A 14551-nucleotide genomic window follows, 5' to 3' on the forward strand; every position below is an offset into this window, starting at 1 on the left:
GCAAGGGAAGAGCCATTATATTTTTTTTTCCTCGTTTAAAATAATAGCAAACTTTAAAATTTTTATTTCCTTGGACTATAAGGTATTTTCTCCCTCCTCCCTTTTAATGGAAGAAATTTTATTCTGAAGTTAAATCTCAAGGCAAAATCGACGGACATTTTGTTACACGATGGGATTTTATTTTCTTAAAAAACTAAGTTATTATTATTTATATTATTATTTATACTGCTTATTAACAGCAAGGGAAGAGCCATTATATATTTTTATTCCTCGTTTAAAATAATAGCAAACTTTAAAATTTTTACTTCCTTGGACTATAAGGCATTTTCTCCCTCCTTCCTTTTAATGGAAGAATTTTTATTCTGAAGTTAAATCTCAAGGCAAAATCGACGGACATTTTGTTACACGATTGGATTTTATTTTCTTAAAAAAACTAAGTTATTATTATTTATATTATTATTTATACTGCTTGTTAACAGCAAGGGAAGAGCCATTATATTTTTTTTATTCCTCGTTTCAAATAATAGCAAACTTTAAAATTTTTACTTCCTTGGACTATAAGGTATTTCTCCCTTTTTCGTTTTAATGGAAGAAATTTTATTTTGAAGTTAAATCTCAAAGCAGAATCGACGGATATTTTGTTACACGATTGATTTTTATTTTCTTAAAAGAATTATTCATAAGTTATTATTATTTATATTATTATTTATACTGCTTGTTAACAGCAAAGTAAGAGCCATTATATTTTTCTTTATTCCTCGTTTAAAATAATAGCAAACTTTAAAATTTTTACTTCCTTGGACTATAAGATATTTTCTCCCTCCTTCCTTTTAATGGAAGAAATTTTATTCTGAAGTTAAATCTCAAGGCAAAATCGACGGACATTTTGTTACACGATTGGATTTTATTTTCTTAAAAAAACTAAGTTATTATTATTTATATTATTATATATACTGCTTGTTAACAGGAAGGGAAGAGCCATTATATTTTTTTATTCCTCGTTTAAAATAATAGCAAACTTTAAAATTTTTACTTCCTTGGACTATAAGGTATTTTCTCCCTCCTTCCTTTTAATGGAAGAAATTTTACTCTGAAGTTAAATCTCAAGGCAAAATCGACGGACATTTTGTTACACGATGGGATTTTATTTTCTTAAAAAACTAAGTTATTATTATTTATATTATTATTTATACTGCTTGTTAACAGCAAGGGAAGAGAAATTATATTTTTTTATTCCTCGTTTAAAATAATAGCAAACTTTAAAATTTTTACTTCCTTGGACTATAAGGTATTTTCTCCCTCCTTCCTTTTAATGGCAGAAATTTTATTCTGAAGTTAAATCTCAAGGCAAAATCGACGGACATTTTGTTACACGATTGGATTTTATTTTCTTAAAGAAACTAAGTTATTATTATTTATATTATTATTTATACTGCTTGTTAACAGCAAGGGAAGAGCCATTATATTTTTTTATTCCTCGTTTAAAATAATAGCAAACTTTAAAATTTTTATTTCCTTGGACTATAAGGTATTTTCTCCCTCCTTCCTTTTAATGGAAGAAATTTTATTCTGAAGTTAAATCTCAAGGCAAAATCGACGGACATTTTGTTACACGATGGGATTTTATTTTCTTAAAAAACTAAGTTATTATTATTTATATTATTATTTATACTGCTTATTAACAGCAAGGGAAGAGCCATTATATATTTTTATTCCTCGTTTAAAATAATAGCAAACTTTAAAATTTTTACTTCCTTGGACTATAAGGCATTTTCTCCCTCCTTCCTTTTAATGGAAGAATTTTTATTCTGAAGTTAAATCTCAAGGCAAAATCGACGGACATTTTGTTACACGATTGGATTTTATTTTCTTAAAAAAACTAAGTTATTATTATTTATATTATTATTTATACTGCTTGTTAACAGCAAGGGAAGAGCCATTATATTTTTTTTATTCCTCGTTTCAAATAATAGCAAACTTTAAAATTTTTACTTCCTTGGACTATAAGGTATTTCCTCCCTTTTTCGTTTTAATGGAAGAAATTTTATTCTGAAGTTAAATCTCAAGACAAAATCGACGGACATTTTGTTACACGATTGGATTTTATTTTCTTAAAAAAACTAAGTTATTATTATTTATATTATTATTTATACTGCTTGTTAACAGCAAGGGAAGAGCCATTATATTTTTTTTATTCCTCGTTTCAAATAATAGCAAACTTTAAAATTTTTATTTCCTTGGACTATAAGGTATTTTCTCCCTCCTTCCTTTTAATGGAAGAAATTTTATTCTGAAGTTAAATCTCAAGGCAAAATCGACGGACATTTTGTTACACGATGGGATTTTATTTTCTTAAAAAACTAAGTTATTATTATTTATATTATTATTTATACTGCTTATTAACAGCAAGGGAAGAGCCATTATATATTTTTATTCCTCGTTTAAAATAATAGCAAACTTTAAAATTTTTACTTCCTTGGACTATAAGATATTTTCTCCCTCCTTCCTTTTAATGGAAGAAATTTTATTCTGAAGTTAAATCTCAAGGCAAAATCGACGGACATTTTGTTACACGATTGGATTTTATTTTCTTAAAAAAACTAAGTTATTATTATTTATATTATTATTTATACTGCTTGTTAACAGCAAGGGAAGAGCCATTATATTTTTTTTATTCCTCGTTTCAAATAATAGCAAACTTTAAAATTTTTACTTCCTTGGACTATAAGGTATTTCCTCCCTTTTTCGTTTTAATGGAAGAAATTTTATTCTGAAGTTAAATCTCAAGGCAAAATCGACGGACATTTTGTTACACGATTGGATTTTATTTTCTTAAAAAAACTAAGTTATTATTATTTATATTATTATTTATACTGTTTGTTAACAGCAAGGGAAGAGCCATTATATATTTTTTATTCCTCGTTTAAAATAATAGCAAACTATAAAATTTTTACTTCCTTGGACTATAAGATATTTTCTCCCTCCTTCCTTTTAATGGAAGAAATTTTATTCTGAAGTTAAATCTCAAGGCAAAATCGACGGACATTTTGTTACACGATGGGATTTTATTTTCTTAAAAAACTAAGTTATTATTATTTATATTATTATTTATACTGCTTGTTAACAGCAAGGGAAGAGAAATTATATTTTTTTATTCCTCGTTTAAAATAATAGCAAACTTTAAAATTTTTACTTCCTTGGACTATAAGGTATTTTCTCCCTCCTTCCTTTTAATGGAAGAAATTTTATTCTGAAGTTAAATCTCAAGGCAAAATCGACGGACATTTTGTTACACGATTGGATTTTATTTTCTTAAAAAAACTAAGTTATTATTATTTATATTATTATTTATACTGCTTGTTAACAGCAAGGGAAGAGCCATTATAATTTTTTTATTCCTCGTTTAAAATAATAGCAAACTTTAAAATTTTTATTTCCTTGGACTATAAGGTATTTTCTCCCTCCTTCCTTTTAATGGAAGAAATTTTATTCTGAAGTTAAATCTCAAGGCAAAATCGACGGACATTTTGTTACACGATGGGATTTTATTTTCTTAAAAAACTAAGTTATTATTATTTATATTATTATTTATACTGCTTATTAACAGCAAGGGAAGAGCCATTATATATTTTTATTCCTCGTTTAAAATAATAGCAAACTTTAAAATTTTTACTTCCTTGGACTATAAGATATTTTCTCCCTCCTTCCTTTTAATGGAAGAAATTTTATTCTGAAGTTAAATCTCAAGGCAAAATCGACGGACATTTTGTTACACGATGGGATTTTATTTTCTTAAAAAACTAAGTTATTATTATTTATATTATTATTTATACTGCTTATTAACAGCAAGGGAAGAGCCATTATATATTTTTATTCCTCGTTTAAAATAATAGCAAACTTTAAAATTTTTACTTCCTTGGACTATAAGGCATTTTCTCCCTCCTTCCTTTTAATGGAAGAATTTTTATTCTGAAGTTAAATCTCAAGGCAAAATCGACGGACATTTTGTTACACGATTGGATTTTATTTTCTTAAAAAAACTAAGTTATTATTATTTATATTATTATTTATACTGCTTGTTAACAGCAAGGGAAGAGCCATTATATTTTTTTTATTCCTCGTTTCAAATAATAGCAAACTTTAAAATTTTTACTTCCTTGGACTATAAGGTATTTCTCCCTTTTTCGTTTTAATGGAAGAAATTTTATTTTGAAGTTAAATCTCAAAGCAGAATCGACGGATATTTTGTTATACGATTGATTTTTATTTTCTTAAAAGAATTATTCATAAGTTATTATTATTTATATTATTATTTATACTGCTTGTTAACAGCAAAGTAAGAGCCATTATATTTTTCTTTATTCCTCGTTTAAAATAATAGCAAACTTTAAAATTTTTACTTCCTTGGACTATAAGATATTTTCTCCCTCCTTCCTTTTAATGGAAGAAATTTTATTCTGAAGTTAAATCTCAAGGCAAAATCGACGGACATTTTGTTACACGATTGGATTTTATTTTCTTAAAAAAACTAAGTTATTATTATTTATATTATTATATATACTGCTTGTTAACAGGAAGGGAAGAGCCATTATATTTTTTTATTCCTCGTTTAAAATAATAGCAAACTTTAAAATTTTTACTTCCTTGGACTATAAGGTATTTTCTCCCTCCTTCCTTTTAATGGAAGAAATTTTACTCTGAAGTTAAATCTCAAGGCAAAATCGACGGACATTTTGTTACACGATGGGATTTTATTTTCTTAAAAAACTAAGTTATTATTATTTATATTATTATTTATACTGCTTGTTAACAGCAAGGGAAGAGAAATTATATTTTTTATTCCTCGTTTAAAATAATAGCAAACTTTAAAATTTTTACTTCCTTGGACTATAAGGTATTTTCTCCCTCCTTCCTTTTAATGGCAGAAATTTTATTCTGAAGTTAAATCTCAAGGCAAAATCGACGGACATTTTGTTACACGATTGGATTTTATTTTCTTAAAGAAACTAAGTTATTATTATTTATATTATTATTTATACTGCTTGTTAACAGCAAGGGAAGAGCCATTATATTTTTTTATTCCTCGTTTAAAATAATAGCAAACTTTAAAATTTTTATTTCCTTGGACTATAAGGTATTTTCTCCCTCCTTCCTTTTAATGGAAGAAATTTTATTCTGAAGTTAAATCTCAAGGCAAAATCGACGGACATTTTGTTACACGATGGGATTTTATTTTCTTAAAAAACTAAGTTATTATTATTTATATTATTATTTATACTGCTTGTTAACAGCAAGGGAAGAGCCATTATATTTTTTTTATTCCTCGTTTCAAATAATAGCAAACTTTAAAATTTTTACTTCCTTGGACTATAAGGTATTTCCTCCCTTTTTCGTTTTAATGGAAGAAATTTTATTCTGAAGTTAAATCTCAAGGCAAAATCGACGGACATTTTGTTACACGATTGGATTTTATTTTCTTAAAAAAACTAAGTTATTATTATTTATATTATTATTTATACTGTTTGTTAACAGCAAGGGAAGAGCCATTATATATTTTTTATTCCTCGTTTAAAATAATAGCAAACTATAAAATTTTTACTTCCTTGGACTATAAGATATTTTCTCCCTCCTTCCTTTTAATGGAAGAAATTTTATTCTGAAGTTAAATCTCAAGGCAAAATCGACGGACATTTTGTTACACGATGGGATTTTATTTTCTTAAAAAACTAAGTTATTATTATTTATATTATTATTTATACTGCTTGTTAACAGCAAGGGAAGAGAAATTATATTTTTTTATTCCTCGTTTAAAATAATAGCAAACTTTAAAATTTTTACTTCCTTGGACTATAAGGTATTTTCTCCCTCCTTCCTTTTAATGGAAGAAATTTTATTCTGAAGTTAAATCTCAAGGCAAAATCGACGGACATTTTGTTACACGATTGGATTTTATTTTCTTAAAAAAACTAAGTTATTATTATTTATATTATTATTTATACTGCTTGTTAACAGCAAGGGAAGAGCCATTATATTTTTTTTATTCCTCGTTTAAAATAATAGCAAACTTTAAAATTTTTATTTCCTTGGACTATAAGGTATTTTCTCCCTCCTTCCTTTTAATGGAAGAAATTTTATTCTGAAGTTAAATCTCAAGGCAAAATCGACGGACATTTTGTTACACGATGGGATTTTATTTTCTTAAAAAACTAAGTTATTATTATTTATATTATTATTTATACTGCTTATTAACAGCAAGGGAAGAGCCATTATATATTTTTATTCCTCGTTTAAAATAATAGCAAACTTTAAAATTTTTACTTCCTTGGACTATAAGATATTTTCTCCCTCCTTCCTTTTAATGGAAGAAATTTTATTCTGAAGTTAAATCTCAAGGCAAAATCGACGGACATTTTGTTACACGATGGGATTTTATTTTCTTAAAAAAACTAAGTTATTATTATTTATATTATTATTTATACTGCTTGTTAACAGCAAGGGAAGAGCCATTATATTTTTTTTATTCCTCGTTTCAAATAATAGCAAACTTTAAAATTTTTACTTCCTTGGACTATAAGGTATTTCCTCCCTTTTTCGTTTTAATGGAAGAAATTTTATTCTGAAGTTAAATCTCAAGGCAAAATCGACGGACATTTTGTTACACGATTGGATTTTATTTTCTTAAAAAAACTAAGTTATTATTATTTATATTATTATTTATACTGTTTGTTAACAGCAAGGGAAGAGCCATTATATATTTTTTATTCCTCGTTTAAAATAATAGCAAACTATAAAATTTTTACTTCCTTGGACTATAAGATATTTTCTCCCTCCTTCCTTTTAATGGAAGAAATTTTATTCTGAAGTTAAATCTCAAGGCAAAATCGACGGACATTTTGATACACGATGGGATTTTATTTTCTTAAAAAACTAAGTTATTATTATTTATATTATTATTTATACTGCTTGTTAACAGCAAGGGAAGAGAAATTATATTTTTTTATTCCTCGTTTAAAATAATAGCAAACTTTAAAATTTTTACTTCCTTGGACTATAAGGTATTTTCTCCCTCCTTCCTTTTAATGGAAGAAATTTTATTCTGAAGTTAAATCTCAAGGCAAAATCGACGGACATTTTGTTACACGATTGGATTTTATTTTCTTAAAAAAACTAAGTTATTATTATTTATATTATTATTTATACTGCTTGTTAACAGCAAGGGAAGAGCCATTATATTTTTTTTATTCCTCGTTTAAAATAATAGCAAACTTTAAAATTTTTATTTCCTTGGACTATAAGATATTTTCTCCCTCCTTCCTTTTAATGGAAGAAATTTTATTCTGAACTTAAATCTCAAGGCAAAATCGACGGACATTTTGTTACACGATGGGATTTTATTTTCTTAAAAAACTAAGTTATTATTATTTATATTATTATTTATACTGCTTATTAACAGCAAGGGAAGAGCCATTATATATTTTTATTCCTCGTTTAAAATAATAGCAAACTTTAAAATTTTTACTTCCTTGGACTATAAGATATTTTCTCCCTCCTTCCTTTTAATGGAAGAAATTTTATTCTGAAGTTAAATCTCAAGGCAAAATCGACGGACATTTTGTTACACGATTGGATTTTATTTTCTTAAAGAAACTAAGTTATTATTATTTATATTATTATTTATACTGCTTGTTAACAGCAAGGGAAGAGCCATTATATTTTTTTATTCCTCGTTTAAAATAATAGCAAACTTTAAAATTTTTATTTCCTTGGACTATAAGGTATTTTCTCCCTCCTTCCTTTTAATGGAAGAAATTTTATTCTGAAGTTAAATCTCAAGGCAAAATCGACGGACATTTTGTTACACGATGGGATTTTATTTTCTTAAAAAACTAAGTTATTATTATTTATATTATTATTTATACTGCTTATTAACAGCAAGGGAAGAGCCATTATATATTTTTATTCCTCGTTTAAAATAATAGCAAACTTTAAAATTTTTACTTCCTTGGACTATAAGGCATTTTCTCCCTCCTTCCTTTTAATGGAAGAATTTTTATTCTGAAGTTAAATCTCAAGGCAAAATCGACGGACATTTTGTTACACGATTGGATTTTATTTTCTTAAAAAAACTAAGTTATTATTATTTATATTATTATTTATACTGCTTGTTAACAGCAAGGGAAGAGCCATTATATTTTTTTTATTCCTCGTTTCAAATAATAGCAAACTTTAAAATTTTTACTTCCTTGGACTATAAGGTATTTCCTCCCTTTTTCGTTTTAATGGAAGAAATTTTATTCTGAAGTTAAATCTCAAGGAAAAATCGACGGACATTTTGTTACACGATTGGATTTTATTTTCTTAAAAAAACTAAGTTATTATTAATTATATTATTATTTATACTGCTTGTTAACAGCAAGGGAAGAGCCATTATATTTTTTTTATTCCTCGTTTCAAATAATAGGAAACTTTAAAATTTTTATTTCCTTGGACTATAAGGTATTTTCTCCCTCCTTCCTTTTAATGGAAGAAATTTTATTCTGAAGTTAAATCTCAAGGCAAAATCGACGGACATTTTGTTACACGATGGGATTTTATTTTCTTAAAAAACTAAGTTATTATTATTTATATTATTATTTATACTGCTTATTAACAGCAAGGGAAGAGCCATTATATATTTTTATTCCTCGTTTAAAATAATAGCAAACTTTTATTTTTACTTCCTTGGACTATAAGATATTTTCTCCCTCCTTCCTTTTAATGGAAGAAATTTTATTCTGAAGTTAAATCTCAAGGCAAAATCGACGGACATTTTGTTACACGATTGGATTTTATTTTCTTAAAAAAACTAAGTTATTATTATTTATATTATTATTTATACTGCTTGTTAACAGCAAGGGAAGAGCCATTATATTTTTTTTATTCCTCGTTTCAAATAATAGCAAACTTTAAAATTTTTACTTCCTTGGACTATAAGGTATTTCCTCCCTTTTTCGTTTTAATGGAAGAAATTTTATTCTGAAGTTAAATCTCAAGGCAAAATCGACGGACATTTTGTTACACGTTTGGATTTTATTTTCTTAAAAAAACTAAGTTATTATTATTTATATTATTATTTATACTGTTTGTTAACAGCAAGGGAAGATCCATTATATATTTTTTATTCCTCGTTTAAAATAATAGCAAACTTTAAAATTTTTACTTCCTTGGACTATAAGATATTTTCTCCCTCCTTCCTTTTAATGGAAGAAATTTTATTCTGAAGTTAAATCTCAAGGCAAAATCGACGGACATTTTGTTACACGATTGGATTTTATTTTCTTAAAAAAACTAAGTTATTATTATTTATATTATTATTTATACTGCTTGTTAACAGCAAGGGAAGAGCCATTATATTTTTTTTATCCCTCGTTTAAAATAATAGCAAACTTTAAAATTTTTATTTCCTTGGACTATAAGGTATTTTCTCCCTCCTTCCTTTTAATGGAAGAAATTTTATTCTGAAGTTAAATCTCAAGGCAAAATCGACGGACATTTTGTTACACGATGGGATTTTATTTTCTTAAAAAACTAAGTTATTATTATTTATATTATTATTTATACTGCTTATTAACAGCAAGGGAAGAGCCATTATATATTTTTATTCCTCGTTTAAAATAATAGCAAACTTTAAAATTTTTACTTCCTTGGACTATAAGATATTTTCTCCCTCCTTCCTTTTAATGGAAGAAATTTTATTCTGAAGTTAAATCTCAAGGCAAAATCGACGGACATTTTGTTACACGATTGGATTTTATTTTCTTAAAAAAACTAAGTTATTATTATTTATATTATTATATATACTGCTTGTTAACAGGAAGGGAAGAGCCATTATATTTTTTTATTCCTCGTTTAAAATAATAGCAAACTTTAAAATTTTTACTTCCTTGGACTATAAGGTATTTTCTCCCTCCTTCCTTTTAATGGAAGAAATTTTACTCTGAAGTTAAATCTCAAGGCAAAATCGACGGACATTTTGTTACACGATGGGATTTTATTTTCTTAAAAACTAAGTTATTATTATTTATATTATTATTTATACTGCTTATTAACAGCAAGGGAAGAGCCATTATATATTTTTATTCCTCGTTTAAAATAATAGCAAACTTTAAAATTTTTACTTCCTTGGACTATAAGGCATTTTCTCCCTCCTTCCTTTTAATGGAAGAATTTTTATTCTGAAGTTAAATCTCAAGGCAAAATCGACGGACATTTTGTTACACGATTGGATTTTATTTTCTTAAAAAAACTAAGTTATTATTATTTATATTATTATTTATACTGCTTGTTAACAGCAAGGGAAGAGCCATTATATTTTTTTTATTCCTCGTTTCAAATAATAGCAAACTTTAAAATTTTTACTTCCTTGGACTATAAGGTATTTCCTCCGTTTTTCGTTTTAATGGAAGAAATTTTATTCTGAAGTTAAATCTCAAGGCAAAATCGACGGACATTTTGTTACACGATTGGATTTTATTTTCTTAAAAAAACAAAGTTATTATTATTTATATTATTATTTATACTGCTTGTTAACAGCAAGGGAAGAGCCATTATATTTTTTTTATTCCTCGTTTCAAATAATAGCAAACTTTAAAATTTTTTTTTCCTTGGACTATAAGGTATTTTCTCCCTCCTTCCTTTTAATGGAAGAAATTTTATTCTTAAGTTAAATCTCAAGGCAAAATCGACGGACATTTTGTTACACGATGGGATTTTATTTTCTTAAAAAACTAAGTTATTATTATTTATATTATTATTTATACTGTTTGTTAACAGCAAGGGAAGAGCCATTATATTTTTTTTATTCCTCGTTTAAAATAATAGCAAACTTTAAAATTTTTACTTCCTTGGACTATAAGATATTTTCTCCCTCCTTCCTTTTAATGGAAGAAATTTTATTCTGAAGTTAAATCTCAAGGCAAAATCGACGGACATTTTGTTACACGATGGGATTTTATTTTCTTAAAAAACTAAGTTATTATTATTTATATTATTATTTATACTGCTTATTAACAGCAAGGGAAGAGCCATTATATATTTTTATTCCTCGTTTAAAATAATAGCAAACTTTAAAATTTTTACTTCCTTGGACTATAAGATATTTTCTCCCTCCTTCCTTTTAATGGAAGAAATTTTATTCTGAAGTTAAATCTCAAGGCAAAATCGACGGACATTTTGTTACACGATTGGATTTTATTTTCTTAAAAAAACTAAGTTATTATTATTTATATTATTATTTATACTGCTTGTTAACAGCAAGGGAAGAGCCATTATATTTTTTTTATTCCTCGTTTAAAATAATAGCAAACTTTAAAATTTTTATTTCCTTGGACTATAAGGTATTTTCTCCCTCCTTCCTTTTAATGGAAGAAATTTTATTCTGAAGTTAAATCTCAAGGCAAAATCGACGGACATTTTGTTACACGATGGGATTTTATTTTCTTAAAAAACTAAGTTATTATTATTTATATTATTATTTATACTGCTTATTAACAGCAAGGGAAGAGCCATTATATATTTTTATTCCTCGTTTAAAATAATAGCAAACTTTAAAATTTTTACTTCCTTGGACTATAAGATATTTTCTCCCTCCTTCCTTTTAATGGAAGAAATTTTATTCTGAAGTTAAATCTCAAGGCAAAATCGACGGACATTTTGTTACACGATTGGATTTTATTTTCTTAAAAAAACTAAGTTATTATTATTTATATTATTATATATACTGCTTGTTAACAGGAAGGGAAGAGCCATTATATTTTTTTATTCCTCGTTTAAAATAATAGCAAACTTTAAAATTTTTACTTCCTTGGACTATAAGGTATTTTCTCCCTCCTTCCTTTTAATGGAAGAAATTTTATTCTGAAGTTAAATCTCAAGGCAAAATCGACGGACATTTTGTTACACGATGGGATTTTATTTTCTTAAAAAACTAAGTTATTATTATTTATATTATTATTTATACTGCTTATTAACAGCAAGGGAAGAGCCATTATATATTTTTATTCCTCGTTTAAAATAATAGCAAACTTTAAAATTTTTACTTCCTTGGACTATAAGGCATTTTCTCCCTCCTTCCTTTTAATGGAAGAATTTTTATTCTGAAGTTAAATCTCAAGGCAAAATCGACGGACATTTTGTTACACGATTGGATTTTATTTTCTTAAAAAAACTAAGTTATTATTATTTATATTATTATTTATACTGCTTGTTAACAGCAAGGGAAGAGCCATTATATTTTTTCTTATTCCTCGTTTCAAATAATAGCAAACTTTAAAATTTTTACTTCCTTGGACTATAAGGTATTTCCTCCCTTTTGCGTTTTAATGGAAGAAATTTTATTCTGAAGTTAAATCTCAAGGCAAAATCGACGGACATTTTGTTACACGATTGGATTTTATTTTCTTAAAAAAACTAAGCTATTATTATTTATATTATTATTTATACTGCTTGTTAACAGCAAGGGAAGAGCCATTATATTTTTTTTATTCCTCGTTTCAAATAATAGCAAACTTTAAAATTTTTATTTCCTTGGACTATAAGGTATTTTCTCCCTCCTTCCTTTTAATGGAAGAAATTTTATTCTTAAGTTAAATCTCAAGGCAAAATCGACGGACATTTTGTTACACGATGGGATTTTATTTTCTTAAAAAACTAAGTTATTATTATTTATATTATTATTTATACTGTTTGTTAACAGCAAGGGAAGAGCCATTATATTTTTTTTATTCCTCGTTTAAAATAATAGCAAACTTTAAAATTTTTACTTCCTTGGACTATAAGATATTTTCTCCCTCCTTCCTTTTAATGGAAGAAATTTTATTCTGAAGTTAAATCTCAAGGCAAAATCGACGGACATTTTGTTACACGATGGGATTTTATTTTCTTAAAAAACTAAGTTATTATTATTTATATTATTATTTATACTGCTTGTTAACAGCAAGGGAAGAGAAATTATATTTTTTTATTCCTCGTTTAAAATAATAGCAAACTTTAAAATTTTTACTTCCTTGGACTATAAGGTATTTTCTCCCTCCTTCCTTTTAATGGAAGAAATTTTATTCTGAAGTTAAATCTCAAGGCAAAATCGACGGACATTTTGTTACACGATTGGATTTTATTTTCTTAAAAAAACTAAGTTATTATTATTTATATTATTATTTATACTGCTTGTTAACAGCAAGGGAAGAGCCATTATATTTTTTTTATTCCTCGTTTAAAATAATAGCAAACTTTAAAATTTTTATTTCCTTGGACTATAAGGTATTTTCTCCCTCCTTCCTTTTAATGGAAGAAATTTTATTCTGAAGTTAAATCTCAAGGCAAAATCGACGGACATTTTGTTACACGATGGGATTTTATTTTCTTAAAAAACTAAGTTATTATTATTTATATTATTATTTATACTGCTTATTAACAGCAAGGGAAGAGCCATTATATATTTTTATTCCTCGTTTAAAATAATAGCAAACTTTAAAATTTTTACTTCCTTGGACTATAAGATATTTTCTCCCTCCTTCCTTTTAATGGAAGAAATTTTATTCTGAAGTTAAATCTCAAGGCAAAATCGACGGACATTTTGTTACACGATTGGATTTTATTTTCTTAAAAAAACTAAGTTATTATTATTTATATTATTATATATACTGCTTGTTAACAGGAAGGGAAGAGCCATTATATTTTTTTATTCCTCGTTTAAAATAATAGCAAACTTTAAAATTTTTACTTCCTTGGACTATAAGGTATTTTCTCCCTCCTTCCTTTTAATGGAAGAAATTTTACTCTGAAGTTAAATCTCAAGGCAAAATCGACGGACATTTTGTTACACGATGGGATTTTATTTTCTTAAAAAACTAAGTTATTATTATTTATATTATTATTTATACTGCTTGTTAACAGCAAGGGAAGAGAAATTATATTTTTTTATTCCTCGTTTAAAATAATAGCAAACTTTAAAATTTTTACTTCCTTGGACTATAAGGTATTTTCTCCCTCCTTCCTTTTAATGGAAGAAATTTTATTCTGAAGTTAAATCTCAAGGCAAAATCGACGGACATTTTGTTACACGATTGGATTTTATTTTCTTAAAGAAACTAAGTTATTATTATTTATATTATTATTTATACTGCTTGTTAACAGCAAGGGAAGAGCCATTATATTTTTTTTATTCCTCGTTTAAAATAATAGCAAACTTTAAAATTTTTATTTCCTTGGACTATAAGGTATTTTCTCCCTCCTTCCTTTTAATGGAAGAAATTTTATTCTGAAGTTAAATCTCAAGGCAAAATCGACGGACATTTTGTTACACGATTGGATTTTATTTTCTTAAAGAAACTAAGTTATTATTATTTATATTATTATTTATACTGCTTGTTAACAGCAAGGGAAGAGCCATTATATTTTTTTTATTCCTCGTTTAAAATAATAGCAAACTTTAAAATTTTTATTTCCTTGGACTATAAGGTATTTTCTCCCTCCTTCCTTTTAATGGAAGAAATTTTATTCTGAAGTTAAATCT

This window comes from Stegodyphus dumicola, chromosome 9 (genome assembly GCF_044657685.1).
Source record: "Stegodyphus dumicola isolate Sdum_Otavi_A_Nest chromosome 9, ASM4465768v1".
Taxonomy (NCBI): Eukaryota; Metazoa; Arthropoda; class Arachnida; order Araneae; family Eresidae; genus Stegodyphus; species Stegodyphus dumicola.